Genomic DNA, 21,264 nt, shown 5'->3' with positions numbered 1-21,264 from the left:
AGTTAATACACACGCTGTCTCTAGAGTTCCTCCACACTCAATGTATTCCTCGCATCCCCTTTATACCCTCTGATCTCCCATTTCAATTCAGATGCCTCCAATTTCCAGTAAGGCTCTGCTGCACGATGACAAGTAATAAGTCTCAGGGACAGACCCTACAAAAGGTAGGTCCTTAGCACTCTGGAGAAGGTTTTTGTCCAGGATATCCCTGTACTTGGCCGCATTCATCTTTCCCTCGATTGCAACCAGTCGTCCTGTCCCTGCTGCTGAAAAACACCCCCACAGCATGATGCTGCCACCGCCATGCTTCACTGTGGGGACTGTATTGGACAAGTGATGAGCAGTGCCTGGTTGTCTCCACACACTGAGGAGAGGCAAGACACATGACAGCCCGCATAGAGTTTGCTAAAAGACACCTGAAGGACTCTGAGATGGTGAGAAATAAGATTCTCTGGTCTGATGAGACCAAGATAGAACTTTTTAGCCTTAATTCTAAGCGGTATGTGTGGAGACAACCAGGCACTGCTCATCACTTGTCCAATACAGAGTGCTAAGGACCTCAGACTGGGCCGAAGGTTTACCTTCCAACAAGACAATGACCCTAAGCACACAGCTAAAATAACGAAGGAGTGGCTTCACAACAACTCTGTGACTGTTCTTGAATGGCCCAGCCAGAGCCCTGACTTAAACCCAATTGAGCATCACTGGAGAGACCTAAAAATGGCTGTCCAACAACGTTTACCATCCAACCTGACAGAACTGGAGAGGATCTGCAAGGACGAATGGCAGAGGATCCCCAAATCCAGGTGTGAAAAACTTGTTGCATCTTTCCCAAGAAGATTCATGGCTGTATTAGCTCAAAATAGTGCTTCTACTAAATACTGAGCAAAGGGTCTGAATATTTAGGACCATGTGATATTTCAGTTTTTCTTTTTCAATAAATCTGCAACAATTTCAAAAATTCTTTTTTTTGTCTGTCAATATGGGGTGCTGTGTGCACATTAATGAGGAAAAAAATTCATTTAAATGATTTTAGCAAATGGCTGCAATATAACAAAATGAAAAATTGAAGGGGGTCTGAATACTTTCTGTACCCACTGTATATATATGTCTAAAGAAAAATAAGTTCAGACAAATTCTGAACACTGAAAACTGTAACTTTTTAATTCAAGGAAATATTACATATCCTGCTTTGTGTAATAGGAATGGACAGGAGAAATTATAAGATCAAACAAATTTGGGACCATGCAGAGCTTGGAAATTAGCAACACAAAATGCAGTCAATGTAGAATTTAGCAGGAAGCAAATGCAAATACTTTTCAGTTCTTGTGAGCAATCTAGCTGCTGCATTTTGAACCAAGTAAAGTTTGTTTGTTGAGTGAACCAATGGAAAGATCTAAGCTTGCTAAGCTTGGCAATATTTTTTAAGTGGAAAAAGACACTTTCAAGGTATTTCTAATATGAATATTAAATGAAAGATGAGAACCTATAGTAATATCTAGATCTTTAATTACTGTACTGGGAGCAGCTGAAAACCATTCAGCAGTCAAGGCCCAGTCAATCAGCTTACTCTTTGCAGCCTTAGGATCACCTCTGTCTTAGCGGAAGGAAAATTCTGGCCATCCAACTTCTAATGTCTTTCAGATTATATTCTACCTTGGAAAATGGTGATATTTGATGTGTTTAAACTTAAGTACAAGTACAAATGAATATCATCTACATGGCTAAGGAAGTTGGAAACACGATAGGAATATAAGTAACAAGCTGGTTAAGTTTGCAGAAGATATCAACATAGGTGGATTAGCAACACGGGAACATTGGATAGCATACAGGGTTGGGCAGATTTGTGGCAGATGACATTTAATTTAAGTAAATGTAAAGTATTACACATAGGAAGTAGAAATGTTACATTTGAATACATAATGGAAGGTCTAAAAATTGAGTGTACACCTTATGAGAAGGATTTAGGAGTTATAGTCAACTCTACGCTATCAAATTCCAGACAGTGTTCAGAAGCCACTAAGAAGGCTAACAGAATGTTGTTAGGTTATATATCACGATGTGTTATATATCACATGCCCAAGGAGGTTATGCTCAAGCTTTATAATGTACTTGTGAGGCCTCATCTGGAGTACTGTAAGTAGTTTTGGTCTCCAGGCTACAAAAAGGACATACCAGTGCTAGAAAAGATTCAGAGAAGAGCGACTAGGCTGATTCCAGGGCTACAGGGGGATGAATTATGAAGAAAGATTAAAAGAGCTGAGCCTATACAGTTTAAACAAAAGAAGATTAAGAGGTGACATGATTAAAGTGTTTAAAATATGAAGGGAATTAGTACAGTGTGGAGGGAATTAGTACAATATTTTAAAATGAGTTCATCAAGGACACAGCTGGAAACTTGTTAAGGATAAATATCACACAAACATTAGGAAGTTTTTCTTTACACAGAGAAGCATAGACACTTGGAATAAGCTACCAAGTAGTGTGGTAAACAATAATACTTTAGGGACTTTCTGAATCACAGGGGGCTGATATGCACAATTTATTTCAAAAAGTGATGGGATGCCCCAGTCTGTAGACATTAATCACCAGTATTCATAAGGCAAGATTGGAGAAATACTGTTTCAGAGAACTGGTGCATACCGGCCCACTTCAAGCATTAACTTTACTTCACCTGCTTGTGTAAAACTAACCGAAAGAAAATAATCAGTTTCTTCTTTCATCTGTATGTTAAAATTTCCAACAATCACATTCCTGTCAGTGCTAAAAAAATATACACACGAAAAACTTGAAAATCTGTCTAGGTTTGTACAGAGTAATGAAAAGTGAACAAAAAAGATATGTTTTATTAACACATAACATTAACAAGTATTTCAGAAGATCTAAAATTGTACCCAGACTTCCATGTTATCCTTGTGATTAAGTTATAAATTGCAAAAAAGTCACTCCCATAGTAATCATCACATGGAGTTTGCTTATCACACTGTTCAGGCAGAATAGATTAATGTAGTTCAACATATATTTCTGGTTTGAGATACATTTCTGTCAGACAAAAATAAATTATGGTTAAGGTCAGCAAAGAGCTCACCAGTGTGATGTTTGGAGTGAGGGCAAGGGCACCACCAAAGTGAGTCAGGCAGGAGAATGTTCAATACGAACCTCTACACAACATAGAAACCACACTTGCAATCACAGAATACCTCTACATTCTGCTGTTTGAAAGGCAGGGTCCACTAAGGGTCAGTTTCAGTAGAGGTATATGTAGTATTGCCAAATTATACAAATGCCTTCAAACTGGTGCTCATTTAGATAATCTGGGACAGTGTTGGAAATGGGACCTTTGAATCAGAATTTTAGGTAAAGAATTGAAGTCAGCACTCAATAAAATCTACTCCTTGTTAGTTTGTGCAAAACATGGTCCAACTCCACAGAAACTTATACATTCTACTGGAACAAAATCTTTGCTTGGAGTTCCCTTATGTTGGATTCATAGTCCTTCTTATCCCCCCAACAGTTCTACTTGAGGTACAACTACTTTCTATAGATAGATATAGGAAGGCTATATATGAATGAAATTACATGAGATGTACTAAAGTATGCATTAAATGTCTAAAATACAAAATTTATACATGCAAGATAAAAACAGACAAACTTAAATAGAACACTGGGTATTTGCAGCAATCTTTGACTAGACTTATTGTAGCTTGAGAAATTTCTGAATATGTATGACATATGGTTAATGATTTTATACCCAAGAAAGGTTAAGTGAAGAAAAGAAAAAATAATGTTAAATATTTCATATTATATTTTGTCTTGGTAGAGTTCTATAGTACTCTGCTTCCCCCTTTTGTATTCTTATTCACGTAGCCTTTTGTCAGAATGCCTTAAATCCCATAGACTTAGCACAGTTTATAAGGTATTGTACTTTATAACTTCTCCCCACCTTCCTTTCTACATCTATAACCGCAGGCTAATACATTGAGTAAAAGACAAGCAGGAGTTAAGCTACAACTTATGTTAAAAAGCTTATTATGCTAAATAATGTATTATTGATAATATTTCTGAAATAATAACAATAAACAAAGTACATTTGAATATTGACAATCATATAACCTGATAAATGCTGATGTGTAGTTTCAGGCAGCGCACACACTTGTCAGTTACTTAAAATGTCTCTAGTTAAGTCATCATTTTTCGTCAACTTTCTTCAGAACAGGTTGCATGCCTGTCTCAACATGACTACCGAGTTGTGCTTCTCAGTGTGGTCTTTTTCTCAGTCCATTGTGAGTGAGATGCTCCTTCATCATGCTGGTGTGAGAGAGATAGGGAGGGGTAAGGCAACCAAATTTATATATTCTTTATCCAAATCCTTACAGCAATAGGGTGTCATGCTACAGAATGGTCTCTGATTCAAACCAATCCCAAAAATCCATACTTCAGACCAATGGGACACAAAATATATTTCACACCTGCCCCCAAAACCATTTGTTGAGGTAATATGACTTTCCTGTGGGGATTGATTGAGAGAGTCCTGCAGAGAGCAATCACTTGCCAAACTTTTAGGCACTTCCTCCAACCCTGTCATAAAATTCCTCACTCCATCCTAAAGAATGGGGCGGGGGATCTTTAACATCAAACCATTGCAGTTCTTATCAAGGGTATAAGTCTAATACTACATTGCTCTGTCTAAGTTACAAATAAAGACATACAAAATATGTATCTACTTATATACAAAATTTCACACCACAACAATTTATCTATGAAAAACTGATTTCATATTTAGGAACAGTTCTACCATTTTACCCTTTTATATTATACACAGTTGTGCAAGTACACATTGTTAATCATGATGTTGTTTAAATTTTACAATACATGATTTTTGTATTTTTATTTGTGACACAAAAATGAATAAAATGGTACTTGATTATATTTATTCATTTTAAATAATGTGAAAGATGAAGCATAAGCATAATTGATTTGAATTGGGAATCAAAATTTCCTTTGTATGCCACACCTATGAAAACTAATGAAACTGTAGCAATTCTAAATTTTCCATCAATTAATGGATGCAGTATAATTACTGTGGTGTGAGAAGATGCAAACTCTTTGAAACATAATGCTGCTTTATACTTAAAAGCATAACAATATTACTTAGTTTATATTTTATGTCATTCTAAAAATCAAATACACAATGCTTATAATGAAAAATTACACAAGACTGCAACAGAATTAAAATTAGCAACATGGAAGGTGCTTTGAAGGTTACAATGGAGTGAACATTTCGCCGGGCTGTGGAACAGTTTCACTTTAGAAATGCAGAGGTGAAGGCAGTGTTCACTTACCCATAAAGACATGTCAGGGCATCAGGTCAAAATTTGGGAGTAGAGGAGTTTTTCGGTACAACATGGCTGCACTCATTTAAATGTTGAATGTTAAATTAACTTTTTGGTTATTGTAAGCTGGGGGGCTGTTCACACCCCTACAGGTTAAAAAAGACACTGAAAGACTACCTTCACATTGCTTCCTTGCTTGCTGGACTTACTTGCAGCTGATCTATCGCGCAATACTTCGCAGACTTAAAAGTCTGAGCAGCACCTGTCAGTTTTTTATTGTTTGTTTGCTTTTCTCTCTCTCTCTCTCTCTCAGACCTTCCCTGCTCCTGACGCGCACTCCTTTGAAGAGGAAGATATGTTTCCCTTCTTTTAAATTGTGAGATGGAACAGTCATCTCCATCTTGTCAAGGAGTCTGTTTAAACCTTTGAATAAAAAGAGGCATATGTTTGTTTGCAGTGTTTAAATAAAGTTCCTGTCTCTACAACCTCCTGTATTTCTGTGCAAATCTGTGACCCAAGCCTGACAAGATATCTACCAAAAAATAAGAAAGAAAGAGGCTTGGATTAAACAGAGGGTCAAGAAACAGGTTTTTGGTTAAGTTTTCATTTCACTGCTATTGTCCAGCCAGCTGTAACACTGAGCAGCAGCTGTTTTGTTTGAACAGTGTGTGCATCATGTTCAGTAGTGCTGATATATTTTCTCAGATGCCATGCCTGTTTTTAAACCACAACAATCAATTTGTGTGAGCCTGCAAAATGGCTCTGTCTGCATGGTGTTTATTGTCTCTGGCAGCAATTGGATTATGTAGCCAGCAGCACCATTCAGAAAAATCCTGATTGTGATCCTAATAACTCTTCTGTTATTAAAATGTCCTGGCTTTTGTGTATACTTGATTGGACTTAAGTGTAATGATTTTGGGGAATTAATTTTGTGAATTAAATTTCATTTTGGAGGTGTTGGTTATTTTTCATGTTATTTTACCGTTTGGTAATTGGACATTACCCTTTGCTATCTTAGGCCTTCCAGAAGACAACTTGTGTGATGTGTGCAGGGTTCTGGTATAAAAAGATGGTGATTTTTTTTAATTGTCCAAGATTGTGGATACAAATGCAGCAAGATTCATGTTGAAGTTGTTCTGTTAAATAGGTTTTCATCTTTTCACTAGACGTTTTTAAAATGATTTTGGGTTAACATTTTGGGTGCCTTGTTTGATTAGTTAAGATCTCTGTTTTCTTCAGTTCTTTTGCTGTTGTTTCTTGCTAATTTCCTAGGGCCTCATGCATAACGCTGTGAGTAGAATTCACACTGAAACATGGAGTGAGGACAAAAGTTAAAATGTGTGTATACACAAAAAAATTCAGATGCACAAAATCATGCATAAGCCAACTTCCACGCACTTCCGCTACATAAATCCCAGTCAGCATGAAATGTAACGCTCGTGCATGCGCCTATCCCCCCACCCTGTCTCCTCCCAGAATTATGCCTCTGTGAATATGCAAATCAATATAAATATTTCCTTAAGTATAGTGTTCTGTGAAAAGAAAATGGTAAAAGCATGGGGAAAAAAGAAGAATTTCAGCCAATGCCAAGTGGATATAATGAAAAACATTCTATTTGTTAGTTTAAGTAGTTAAATAAACAACAAAAGAAAGCTGATCGAAAATTCAAGTTCAAAAAGTTGCACAGTGCCCAAAAAAAAAAAGAAGTCAGATATCAGTCGCAGTGAAAAGGTGAGTCGTAGCCCACCATCTGATTGTCATATGGAAGCTTATTAGAGTACAGAGAAAAGAAAAAAAAAATAGGGACACAGTGGGAAAAAAGCTTGAAATATCAACTTTGATCTCGAAATTTCCTCTTTAATCACATAGTTTATTTTGTCATTAAAGCAGAATGTCATAAACTTCATCTTAAAACCTTTTGATTTACGAGTTTCTCAAATTCCATCTAAAGTGGCACGTTAAATGCTTCGTATTCTATGTGTTCGTCTATGTACTCTATGTGTGTGAATCACCACTTGCTTCTTATTAAATGGGCTTTCTCTTCCTCTGACAGGACACAGAATACTTTACATTCATGATAGTACATGATCTGAACAATTGAAATACTAAGATGTATGTTTAATATTATTTTCATGATGAAATGAATTAAAGCATGTATTGAACATAGGGCCACAGTGGCGCAGGGGTAGTGATGAGCTGGCACCCTGTCCAGAGATTGTTCCTGCTTCCCGCAAGATGCTTGCTGTGCTGTGCACGAAACTCGATGAAATAATTTATTGCAGCAGTACTGTGTCTTACAAACATACTAACCCCCAATTTATTAAATCAGCTCTTTAATAAAAGTCAAATCATCTGTAAGCTCAGAACGCCGATTCTTCAAAACTTTTAAGGAACGTTGAAATATCTTCGCCATACATGTTTAATTATTCCATCCATCTATCCATACAGGGTCACGTTAGTCCCAGCAAACATTCACCGTGAGGCAGAAACAATCCCTTAATGGGGCACAAATGGGCCCCCATTAAAAACCAACTGCAGTCCAGTTAACATTCCGATATATGATTAAAACCGATTGGTTATAGTTTCATCTCCTTGTACTGCTACTGTTTTTCAATTCTTTTCAAAACTGAAAGTTCATTATCAGTGTGGCTGCTAGATTGTAGGCACTTATCTATTATGCAAAATGTTTAGAAAATGTTCAAAAGTACATCATATTGGAGTAAGGAGTATTGTATGGCAGGCGTAGGTCTCATATTTTTCGGGTTCTTTTTTTTCTTCTTAAAATGTATCAGAGATGCTCCTTAGACATGAAATTTTTCATTTTTAAAATCCATTTACAATTCACTTAAAAGACATAAGTCACATACAATGTGTGGTGTAGGATATAAAAAAAATAATTAAATAGATTTTGCAAATTGTTTCTTACAACTTGCTCAAGGTTAATATCTATAGTAGTCATTATGTGAATTCATTCCGCTATCAGTAAAGAGTACTGCATCATATTTATAACACAATAATTGCTTGACGTGCTGTCTTTTTCATTATTAATTTCAGAACATGACATGCACCAATAATACTGACAGAAATAGCTTACACTATGCACCATTGAAAGTAAGAGCAAGACATTTAATTTGAAATGCCATCTTTCTGTCTTTTACTTTTCAACTGTAACAATTGTTTCTTCTTCTTTTTTTAATGGATTTAGGGAAGACCTTGCTTTGTCAAGGGCGGCATGGTGGTGCAGTGGTAGTGTTGCTGCCTCACAGTTAGGAGACCTGGGTTCACTTCCTGGGTCCTCCTTGCGTGGAGTTTGCATGTTCTCCCCGTGTCTGCATGGGTTTCCTCCCAAAGTCCAAAGACATGCAGGTTAAGTGCATTGGTGATCCTAAATTGTGCTTTGCTTGTGCCCTGCCCGGGGATTTATTCCAGTCTTGCGCACTGTGTTGGCTCCAGCAGACCCCAGTGACCCTGTGTTAGGATATAGTGGGTTGGATAATGACTGACTGACTGACTTGCTTTGTCATGTTGACTAAACTTGTGCTCCATTTTTTGCTGAGGAATGACTATCTATTTTATATAATGCCTTTTCCTATATTCCATCTGTCTGCCAATCTCTATCTACTGTAAAATATGTCAGCATCAAGAGACTGATCATCATTAACAACCTTCTCTCCTTTGATCATCAGTCAATCACTCTGAAAAAAAAGAAAGAAATGGTTTATTTATTTATTTATTTTATTTTTTTATAAAATGAGTTTTGCCCCATGCTGTCCCTTCCTCCTCTTGTCTACTCTTATCCACTCTTGTAAACAAAGGAGCCAGAGTGGTTCTTCAGAGCGATGCCATAGGGGAACCATTTTTGGTTCCCTAAAAACTAATCTAAATGAAGGTTCCAGAAAGAACTTTTATGTATTTGGATCCATAACAGGTCCATAACGTAAATAATGAAAGGCAACAGATTTGTAAATTACTAAAAAGTGATGATTGAAAAGGACTCTTGAGTACAACAACACAGTCCAAGTCCAGGATTACTTTATCTGTTAGTGTCCTACTAGGTATCCTATCATACATTAAAGATTTCAGGTTTCTTGTACATATTAGGAATTTTTTCAAAGCACAAAGATCTAAATTAATATGCAGAGAATCTGTCCTGGAATTAAATAGTCCTTTGTGAAGCAATGACGCTATGAGGAACCACATAACCAAGTAAAGAACCATAAAATGACATTTTGTTCTTACTTGTCTCACTTTAGTTTTCTCTGCTCACCTTGTCTTCAATGACAGACTGGATGTTGGACTTTCATTAATGTTCATTCAGTTTGCTCATTCAGTGTGTTCAATCGCACTAATGAGAGTAGGAAGTGCTCATCTATCTATCTATCTATCTATCTATCTATCTATCTATCTATCTGTCTAGATCTAGATAGATAGATAGATAGATAGATAGATAGATAGATAGATAGATAGATAGATAGATAGATAGATAGATAGATAGATAGATACTTTATTAATCCCAAGGGGAAATTCACATATATCTATCTATCACTGTATTAACTTTCTTCTAGTCAGGATTATGGTCAAGACTACAGACACACATAGGTCATCCTAACGGTAATGCCCACAGGAAACCAATTCTGTATGGGATGGCAGTCCACATCAGGGCACAATTAAAAATATATCCCCACCAGTTTAGAGATTTAGAGGTGTTTTTGGACTGTAGAACGAGGGCAGCAGTTTTGAGAAAAGCCATATAAACACAAATAAGCCAGGCATACTAACTACACTGGGAAAAAAAATATTCCTTCTATTATTGTGTTCTACTGTAATTATTGTTTTGTAATTTTATAATCCTAATAGCTTTAGCCAAAATTGAAATCTTCTGAACTTTTACAGTATTGCTGGTAAAGTAATCAAAATTATAGATGTACATAGCATTTGTAATTTAACCAGAAATAAAATGAAGGTATTAAGCAAACTATGCAAATTTAATTTGTTTTAAGTCACTGGTGATTGATATTGAAAAAAATGTGAAGGTTAATTTCATGCTGAAAAATAATAAGAAGGTTAGAAACACATTTGCAGGTCCCATTAGGTGCCAGACCATAATGATACAATCTGGAATGTTCAGTGAGCCTCCTAATACCATAATAAGTGCAGCTCAGCCAACAGTAATTTATTGAATTAAGCACATTCAAGCCCTCTGAATGTTCTTTTAATGCTGAAGTATTACTTACAAACAGAGGGCATATGTGTATCACTATGAAAAGGAAAATAGAAGATTGAATCATATGTGGTGCCAATGGCTCAACACTTGCAGCTGCACCACATCTGAAAAAAAAAACTTATTCAACAATAAGTGCTTTAGTAACTGAAAATAATAAAATTCTAAATTTAACATCAGGACAGAGCATCATAGTAACCAAAATTCTATGCCAAAATGCCAAAAAGAGCAGACTCAAGTATGGCAGAATTATGCATCTTTAGAGAATTAGTCTTGCCTTGTCAACAATTACAAGGACTAGTTCACTTCATTTGTCACAATTCAGAGACAGGCCGCAGAATTCCATCACTAAATAGACAATCCAGGGTCTGTCTGGTCTTCAGTATTGATGATGCGATCAAAATAGAGAATTAATGAGTGGTAGTTTGTAAGCATAGTAGACACTACAGGTATTATTAGTTAGAGTTCAGTTGAAGCCATATTGCATGAACAACCACGAGCAAGGCCTGAATGGTGAGATTACATGAAATCATGCATTTTAATGTTGGAGTCATGTTGGTCGGATATGCAATTTTAATATTTCATTGTACACATGACGATACTACTACTACTACTAGATCTGTTAATGTATCCGCCTTATTTTTACAGTTGGCTCACTGAGTCACTCCAACTCACTAATATTATTTCTTCCTAACACATACTGAAAAAAGGTTGAGTAACATATTTAAAAATGCTTTCTTTTATTAAAAGCACTAAGCAATATATGCCATTCAAAATTGTCTCCATACAGTATGAGCGGGTTTTGGTGTGGGCATGATCATGGCCTACCATGGACTTGTTCCCCAACCAGGGTTGGTTTCTGCCCCCATGATTCTGAACTGGATAAATGAGTAATAGAACATGATTATATTCTAGGTTAGTGAAATTTATGAAAACGTAAGGCTTTTGTGCTAATGTTTTTACTTGATTAAAATACAGTGATATAATAAAATGTAATTTTAGGAGCTCTGGTAAGGGCAGATTTTTAGTGATGCCTTTTCAAATCATTTATGCAGCTTCTGCCAGTGTGTATCTAGAAGGCTATGCTGCCCTTCAAATAAAACATTAACCTACTGTTCTGCCTTCTGGCCTGACACATAAATTAACACAGGGACTGTCCAGGGAGTAACACACATGTTAACCCTGCTGTCGCATTTATATCTCTTGTTGTTTAACCTCCTAAATTTTGAAGGAATCAACCACTATCCAGCGAGAGATTATTTTCTGTTTTGTTAAAAAAGTACATTTATAACTTTGTTAACTCACTTGTACTGGTATAAACTGTTATTCAGTTACAAACGTTTCTTTAAATCATTTTTCGGCTTCTCATATAATTAAATTTTATTTAATACTAACAGGAAGTAATCACATTGACAGTCTTTGCTTATATGAACTATTTACGTTCCACCATCTCCTAGCCGTTTAATTAAAAACTGGGGCTATTAGGTACTACAAGGTGCAAATATGATATGCACTAAATTCCAATATTTTACCGTGATGAATGTCTGCATTTTGTGTTGTGAATTATTTTCATTCCAGCTTGAATTGTACTCTGACTGTTACAGATTACAATTGACATTTGTCCTAAGTGAACAATGTAGCCATAACAAAATATCTCACCTGAGAAACCACAGTTAATTTTCACAAATTAGTGTGTCTTAAATTAAAAGCACTGTTTATCCGCTAACTTCTGTGCCACAATTTAATTAATTAGAAAAATGCAATTAGTATCAAATTATCGATTCTCCAGCAGAGTAAAACACATTCAAGCTATTGATTCTATTATTTGGTGCTTGTTAAAATAATTAGTGTTTCATTTCTGAGAGGTTTTGTCATTCTTGATATAACATTCTGTTGCCACTGATGCGGACCGATATCTTAATAAAGATAGATATCCACCATGAAGTTTTGATTATTTTTTGCTTCCTGACAATCCTGCTGTCACTTAACAATGTATGACATAGTGGCCAAGACCTTGGGCAATTAATATCAAAGTTCAGTCCACAGCATTAACTTATAGTGGGGCCATGACCATTTCACTTCACCTTTGAGTGTTTCCATTTTGGCATCTTTTCAATAATAATAATAATAATAATAATAAAAAACATGCATTCATAATTTTCACACGGGACTTTAATAGTACAGCTCTTACCCAATTTCAAAGTTAACACCATGTCACTAATTCATCCTTGCTATTCTGTCTGGCCCTTTATACATCGATTTAAACGGAGTCACCTACCATTCAGCATTATTAACACTATAAAATATTCCCCTTTCTTAAGTGATCGAATAGCTCATCACACATCTTAGGAAAGAAACAAGTAGGAAAGATCAATCTGACTTGCACCAATCTCCTTTAACCATATCAACTGGACAGAATACATGACTCAAGGTGGTCCCCTTTCATTACAGGAGAATGGGTCTCTGCCAGGATGGGATCAGGGCCTTACTCTTATGAAAAACCCTGAGGAGAAAGAAATGCATCATTGGATGGCTCCATAGGGTGGCAGGAGTGCCATGTTCCACACTTTCCAATCACTGGGGCAGATTTATTGATCTGAGGGCCTAAGTAAAAGATAGAAATGGGACACTCATGTATACCAATTCCCACTTTTTTTCTATACTTATTATTCTAAAAAAATGGTCTATATACCTCTTCACTGGCCCCTGGACTGCTTAGTAGAAGAGCTGTATGCAAAGGTTCAGGCTGTATCTTACTTGTATAGCAATCTGTGAGAAAATTATTAATGACTATGGGCTTTTTTTGATTCAAGAAGTGGACCCTTAGCCTTTCATTTTCCTTTCCTCTGATGAGTTTTTAGGTGGCTGTGAAGGCTTGGGTATGCTCAAATTTTTTTGCATGATTAAGGCACTGGAATGGCTCAGTTCCACAATGCAAGGCAAGTTGTTCCTCAGCCCTAATCCATCTCTTTTCAAACAATGCACAACCAACAGTTGCAAACTCTTCTGAAGCTTAGTTGGTCTTTAGCGAGGTGTGGGAGGATGCCATAAGCAATGAGGTTTGCTTTCAGATTGTACTTAAACCTTGCCCTAAGTCTCCTACAGGGTTTGTTTTCTTACAGCATCTCAGAGAATAGAACCTGTTTTGAGATCTGTGTGTCAAGAATTCTGAAGGCATACTTATAGAACATTTGGGAACAACATGAAAATCTTACTAATTGTATTTACTCAAAAACAAATCTGTTTAACCTGTATGAAGGACATATGAGGAACAGCATATTGACAGACACAGGGGTGTCTTAACATAGGGCCACAATGAGCACTGGCAGGGGCCCCAGGAGCATAGGGTCCATGATGTTTGTGACACCTAGGTATGTTTCTGTTTTGCTATCAGAACAAGGGCCCTAGTGCACTACTTTGCCCAAGGGCCTAATACTGCTAAGATGGCCCTGAGATTGAGGACCCTGGGACAGTCACAGTTCACCCTGGAAAGTCTTCTTCAATGTGTTTATTGCCATATATTCATGTTCAAATGCTTGTTTCAATTTCTGAAACACCTTAGACTCTTAGGTATCATTTATGTTTTTACAGTAAGTAGTTAAGATTGGCTTAGTAGGTGGAGGTTATGTGTCTTAAGATGGATTTCTAGCTGTATAAAACATTACAAGAAGAAGAAGAGACTTGATTTGGACCACAAAGCATGTGTGCGGAAGCAGATGAAATGGACTGCCTTGAAAAGAACAGAACAACCAAAAGGAAAAAGTGACTAAGTGCTTTATAAATATTAAATAGTTGCATGTATTTTAAAACCAACAAATTCATTTCTTTGAACGTAACAAGAAAAAGTGAAACTGTTAGTTATGAAGACAATCACAATATACCTGTACATAAAGCCGGATTTATCTATGTACAGTATTTTTTTTATCTATCTGATACTAGTTCTCTGAATAAGAGCACTGCTGGCAGCTATTGACATGAGCCTCTGTCACATGCATACTACCAACCAGTAGTAAAAATGCACCTCTTAGGGATAGAACAGTCTCTTAAGTACCATCCCCAAAAGAATGGAAAGACCTTCCAGATAAAAAACGCTCAATTATTTTGGACACATTTCTGTTGGCTACAGCTATACATAATACTACAAAAGGAGTATCTTAGGCGAATGAGAATGCTTTTCCCTTCCTTAGCTTTTAGTATGTTATTTGCACTTCTTGCATTCATTTAAATCTATGCCAGCAAGTAGATAGATAGATAGATAGATGGATAGATGGATAGATAGATAGATAGATAGATAGATAGATAGATGGATAGATGGATAGATAGATAGATAAAACTTAATTTGTCCGAAGGGGCAAATTTCTATTTGAATAGAAGCTCTTTAAATAAATAAATACAGAAATAAACAGATAGATAAATACATATCACTATACATCAAGAAAATTAAAAAAAAAGAAAACCTGGCTGTCACTTGGCACTCTGACTTGTCCTGACTTGGCGGTAAACTGCTAGTATAATTGCGCCCCAATACTTAACATAGTTTTGCTCAATGATTTGTTGGCTGAATCTGCTGTGTGTCAATATATACAATATATATTGTGAGACATGCCCGGACACCATCAGACAGACACCGCATCTTTATAAAAAGTTCTTTTATTTGTTCCTCCATCACTAACACAACTCAGTCCCGCACAGTCCACTGGGCCTTCTTGCCCCAATCACCTTGATACCAGGTGTCTCTCACTCTGTCCCTTGGACCACATTTCCTCTGCCTCTCCATGGGAGGCTTGTCCTGCTCCCACTCCCAACTCTAGCTCCCAGACTGTAGGAAGGCGGGCCCTTTTATCTTCACCCGGATGTGCTCCAGGTGCTCCCTCTGACGTCACTTCCTGGTGTGGCGGAAGAGCACTTGGAAGCACTCTGGGCGACCCTGGAGGGATTCTCCTCCATCTTCCCGGGTGTGGCGGAAGTAAATCTATCCCGGGCCTCCTAAGACTCAGGGCGCCCCCTGGTAGTGGCCACAGGTTAAAATAGGCATAAGCCTCCTTGTTCCTCTCCTGTGGTCCTCCTCTGTTCCAGGGAGGTTGCCCCCTCGTGGCCTGGAGGACATATGTGCCACTTTGCGGTCCCTCCAGGCGTCCCAGATCAGTGATCTGTTTTCTTATGCATTTTTCATTTTTATTGCTCTCCAAATCTCTGAGCATAGAAATTCGTTATTTTTTATTTTAAACTAACAAACACACAAACAATAAAAAATACAGGAAATAACAGAGAGTCTAGTAATGAATACTGAAGTGATTACACAATCTTTATTTTTCTTAACACTTCACAAAGAGCTCCAGTGCTGTGTGAAACAGTTCTTCACTTTTAAAACACGTAATTAACCAATTTTGCAACAATTTACACAGTGGGATCCTGTTTAGTCAGTCTGTGAATGGAATAATTCTTACAGTATGTGATGTAAATACCCTTTGGAAACTATGTCTTTTTGTGTGTGACCTACTTTACTTTTTAGCAAGAAAATTCAGCTAGTGTTGACTGAAAATAGTAAAACTGTCTTAAATGAAGACTTGAAAGTGTGTGAATATATGAGATATATATGATATATACTGTATATATATGAGAATATATGAGATATACATATAAATAAACAATGTTCCCATATATATTTTGCTATGATTTTGTTTTCAATCATTTCTTCTTTCAGTAACACTTTAGTTTAGGTACTTCAAAATTCCATCAATTACTCATATTCTGTTAAGTAACTAATTTCCAACAAAATATTAATACTTGCAAAGCATCAGTAAAGTTGTTATTCAACTCGGCATTTTGGTCCACTAAAGTAACTTTACTTTGGAATGGTTGTAGGTGGTTTAAGTGACACATGTTTCTGTTGATGTTGCATATTTAAGTATAAGATCTGTTGATCCTGCAAATTTACAAGTAATTAATTTTGTCAACATATCAAAAGCTCTTAGTATGCCACACTGAACAGAGATGAATACTCACTTTACTGATGCTTAGTAAATGTTGTGATTGGTGGCCACAGCCACTACCTGGTTGGGATGCCAACGTAACGGAAGGACCAGGAGAGAGGGCATTGCTAAGACAATACGTGGGACACCAGAGGACACCCCTCCTGGGTGTCTGTGGCATCACGGATTCCCGCAGCACATGATGGGAGCTGGAGTTTGGTGCTTGGTTCAAGGACATAACGCACAGCAGAGGTGGGTAAAAATGGTGCAGAATATTACTGGCACCTAGCTGCCTGCTGTTGTAGACAAATACAACACACGCTACCATAGAAGGCTAAACAGGATAATTGAAGACCTTAGCCATTCTGTGCCGCTTTTCCTACGCATACCTTCTGGCAAGTGGTACTAGACCATTTGCACTCACACCAGTAGATTCAGGGATCATTTCTACCGGATGTTGTAAGGCTGCTGAACAGTCAATCATAAGAACAAAAAAAGTAACATAACAAATAGTGTGTGTGAGTGTGTCTGCGTGTTTATAAACAAATACATGCAAATATACAGTATATTATACAGTGATCCCCCACTTATCGCGGAAGTTACGTTCCAGAACAATCAGCGATTGGTGAAAATCCGCGATATAGAAAGAACATATAAATAAACATTTTTTTTATAGTTTAAGCCTTAAAATACCCCTCCCACACGCTTTGAACACATGTAAACTTATTAAACCACACTTTATAAACACATGATATGTGGATGTCAGGCTAAGGATATGAGTAACATCTCTTTATTATAAAAAAAAATCTGGGCAGGGAGATCAGGGAGACGAGGATTGTTCTTCTCGGAAGACAATTTGACGTCACACAAGACAAGGCAGTGAGACAGAAGGACAGCTGCTGTACAGGCTTTTAAATGATCGATGCGCAGAGCGGCAAGCAGAACAAGCATCTTGGCAGAAGCAGCACAAAGCCAGCAGCTGATCCGTCCGCTTCTCCTTAGTGTGCGTTCACAACGCAAGTGGGAGAGCCGTGAGGTGGCAGGAGCGTAGCATGCCTATGGAGGGGTTGAGCGAAGTGATCGAGATCAGATCATCTCGGAGAGACACTTTGATGACACACGGGACTAGACTTTACAACCTTAGGAAGCAAAACCTGTGAGGCGGAGACTTTTGCATGTCACACTCTACTTACAAACAATTTAAAACAAGTTCACTGACATCGACATCTAACCTAGCAGTTGTTAGAATGCTTTTGGCAGACACACTTCAGGTGCTCCCAGATCTTAAAAAAACAACAAGCAGAGAACGCAGCTCGCCAGCAGATGATCCGAGCACTTCTGCTTAGCGTGCATTCAGCCCTCACCCGTTGCCCCCCCCCCTTCAGAACGCTAGCGGCAGAGACGCAAAGTGGCAAAAGGACAGCTACTGTACAGGCTTTTAAATGATTGACGCAAAGCGCGACAAGCAGAGCACACAGCTGGCCAGCAACAGCAGCAAGACAGCAGCTGAACCGATCGCATCTCTTTAGCGTGCGTTCAGACACCCCCCTTCACAATGCGAGCAGCTTTATAAGTCCCGCAAGAAAGAGATTTAACCATGCCCAGGGAAGGAAATAAAGGAAAATATTGTTTTTACAAAAGTTTTAAAGTAAAAATGAAAATAACGCATATTTAACAATTCCCATGAAAATAACAATCTCTTTAAATTGTTTATCTGGTAAACCAAACCTGGGGGTGGCGCATGATTTCATGTAATCTCACCATTCAGGCCTTGCTCGTGGTTGTTCATTTAGTATGGCTTCAACTGATCTCTCACTCAACATCTCAGAAAAGGAGTGGAAGGTAGCAGGCAGAATTTATTCCAGCTCCATATGCACAAAGCATACAATTATTCAACTCAAAATTATATATCGAGCACGTCTGTCTCACTTAAAATTGTCGAAAATGTTTCCAGGGCAAGATCCAACCTGCAAATGTTCCTGCCTCACTGAGGCACATGTTCTGGACCTGCACCAAATTAACATCATTCTGGACCAAAATCTTTAAATGCCTTTTAGACAGCCTTGGTGTCAAAATCCCTCCTAACCCATTAACAGCTGTGTTTGGTGTTCTTCCAGATGGATTTAAAGTGGTGAAGGGTTACAAACAAACTGTAATTGCCTTTACTACACTACTGGCACATAGACTTATCTTGCTGTTAGAACTGGAAGAATTCTAACTCTATTCTTTTAAGTCAATGGGTAACTGATGTTATATACTATTTGAAACTGGAAAAAATCAAATTTGCACTTAGAGGATCTGCACAAAACTTTTTCAAAACCCGGCAGGATCTAATCAGTAACATTTTAGAATAAGCATTTAAATTGAGGAAGCAGATTCTCTCCCCTCTTTTTTTCTTTTTTTTTACTTTTATCTTTATTCATTTATTAATTTATCTATTTACTTATTTTTACTAGCTTAAAGTAAGCAACAAAAAACATATTTCGTGACACATTTATTTATTTATGCTCTCATTTCATGACAAATTAATTTTTATAGGCTCTCATTTCATGACACATTTATTTATTTATGGTCACATTTCACAGTACTTTATTTATTTGCGCACTGGAGTCATGTAATTTTCAGAAGTCAATTGATAAGTGACCTTTTGGTTCTTTGTAGACTTTGAGAGAATGTTATGTGAAATGAAAGAGGATCTGCTCAAAGGATCATCAACAGAAATGGAGTCATGATGTCAAGCTTTTTTTCCTGCTGAAGACCTGACTATTATTCCAGAGCTTTTACTGGTGTGGATTGATTGGGCGTGGAGATTCAAGAGAATTATGAAATGCACTAATGCCTTTATAGATAAACACACATGTCGTATAAGGCCTTTTGTGTTTAGCAACAACAATTACCAAGAAATAATCTTGTTCTGGCTCCACAAGGATCTGCGGGGCTAGAATGAGAACCAGAAAGTAGATGAGAAAGGTACGCTAGTACGATTTTTAACTAAAAAGATTTCTATCAAAATATAACCAAAAGGGGAAATCAGTAATGAACTCAGAGAACAAAACTGAGGTTGAAGCCAAACTAAACTTGAGAAAATACACACAAAATAAAGTCAATAGGTATCCACCAGTTTGGACAGTGGGAATTTCAAAATGGCGACTATTTGACAACACAAGCCCTAGCCTAAACCATGAAAAACATGGTGTTATGGTAAATCTAGTAATGAAATTAACAATTTAAATCTTTTGAAAAAAGTCTACCTAGAGGAACTTTCAACACAGCAAAAGATTCTCTGTGTTAAAAAAATACATAACAGAGAAGCTTACTTTTGTGAAGGAGAAATTTATTTCCTTCAAAAAAAAAGTTAAAATAAATCCAGAAGTTCATGACAATATCTGATCTGCCATCACTTGCTTGGTTCTCTCTCTAAATTAATTCAGGTATTCAGGATTTGGCAGGGAGCAGAAGTCTGCTGTCGAGTTTTAATTAGCTTTTCGTGGCTGAGCCTACGGAGCATGTAATCTGGTTTTACTACATTGCAGTTAACGACACATCCACATCCAAACTGAAATGTCAAAGATTTTGTAGTGTAATGCCATAAAGGCAAAATATCAAATACAATACTTAGTTTTGGTAAACAAAGGAGTAGAAAACTTAATCTAATCTTTACTTTTCTAGTTTGCAGTGACTGAGTTAGCACATCTTTTAGCCTACTGTATCAGTGCTGTGTCGGAATTTTGTGCTAATGTAAATTACTTTGGTAAAGTTTAAAAAAGCAGATATATAACATATTCTGTGCTTATTATTAAAGTATCTTTTTATCATAACAGCAGCCAAAAATGGATGTTGACGTTTAAATTACCAATGTATGTTCTTCTTCTTAGAGTATATTAATAACAATGTATAATAACAAATGTCATTAACATATATCATAGCATAGCAAAATAACATATGTCATTCTCAAACCTGCTTAATCTATTTCATGGTAAGACCTGAATGTCTGCCATTGGCAATGTGGAAATTAAAAAAGGTTGCAGCATATTGGAAAATAAAATGAATTAAGAATTAAGTGAATGTCACAATTCGTAGGAGTGTCTAAAAACTCCACAGGGTGAATTGGAGACTGCTGCTAGCCTTTAACTATGATAACAGTAATCTGTATAAATTAAATCATAAGACCCTAAGTTTGTCTTTTGAATTTTTCAACCATGTTTGATGTTATTTATCCATTTTGCACATTTATTTCAGCCCTCAGATTGCGTCTTGTCTGCTTGTCTTGTTACTCTAACGCTCTCCTCTCAGGACTACCCAAAAAAGACATCAATTGATTGCAACTTGTGTAGAATGCAGCTGCCAGAATCTTAACTAGGAAAAGAAAATCCAAGCACATCTCTTCAGTTTTGATGTCACTACATTGGTTACCTGTGTCATTTAGAATTGACTTTAAAATACTGCTTATGGTTTACAAAGCCTTATATAATCTCGCCCCGTCCTATATTTTGGAATGCCTGACACCTTACACTCTAAATCATAACCTGAGATCTTCAAATGAATGTCTGCTTAGAATTCCAAGAGCTAAACTTAAAAGAAGTGGTGAGGCGGCCTTCTGCTGTCATGCACCTAAAATCTGTAATAGCTTACCAATAGGATTTTGCCAGGTTAATACGATGCTAAAAACCCATTATATTACTATGCCTTTCTTATAGTTTCATTTTAGTGTAACCCTGATATTCTGTATATGCATTTA

Source organism: Polypterus senegalus, chromosome 1, assembly GCF_016835505.1.
Source record: "Polypterus senegalus isolate Bchr_013 chromosome 1, ASM1683550v1, whole genome shotgun sequence".
NCBI classification, from domain to species: Eukaryota; Metazoa; Chordata; class Cladistia; order Polypteriformes; family Polypteridae; genus Polypterus; species Polypterus senegalus.
This window is presented reverse-complemented; position numbering follows the sequence as displayed.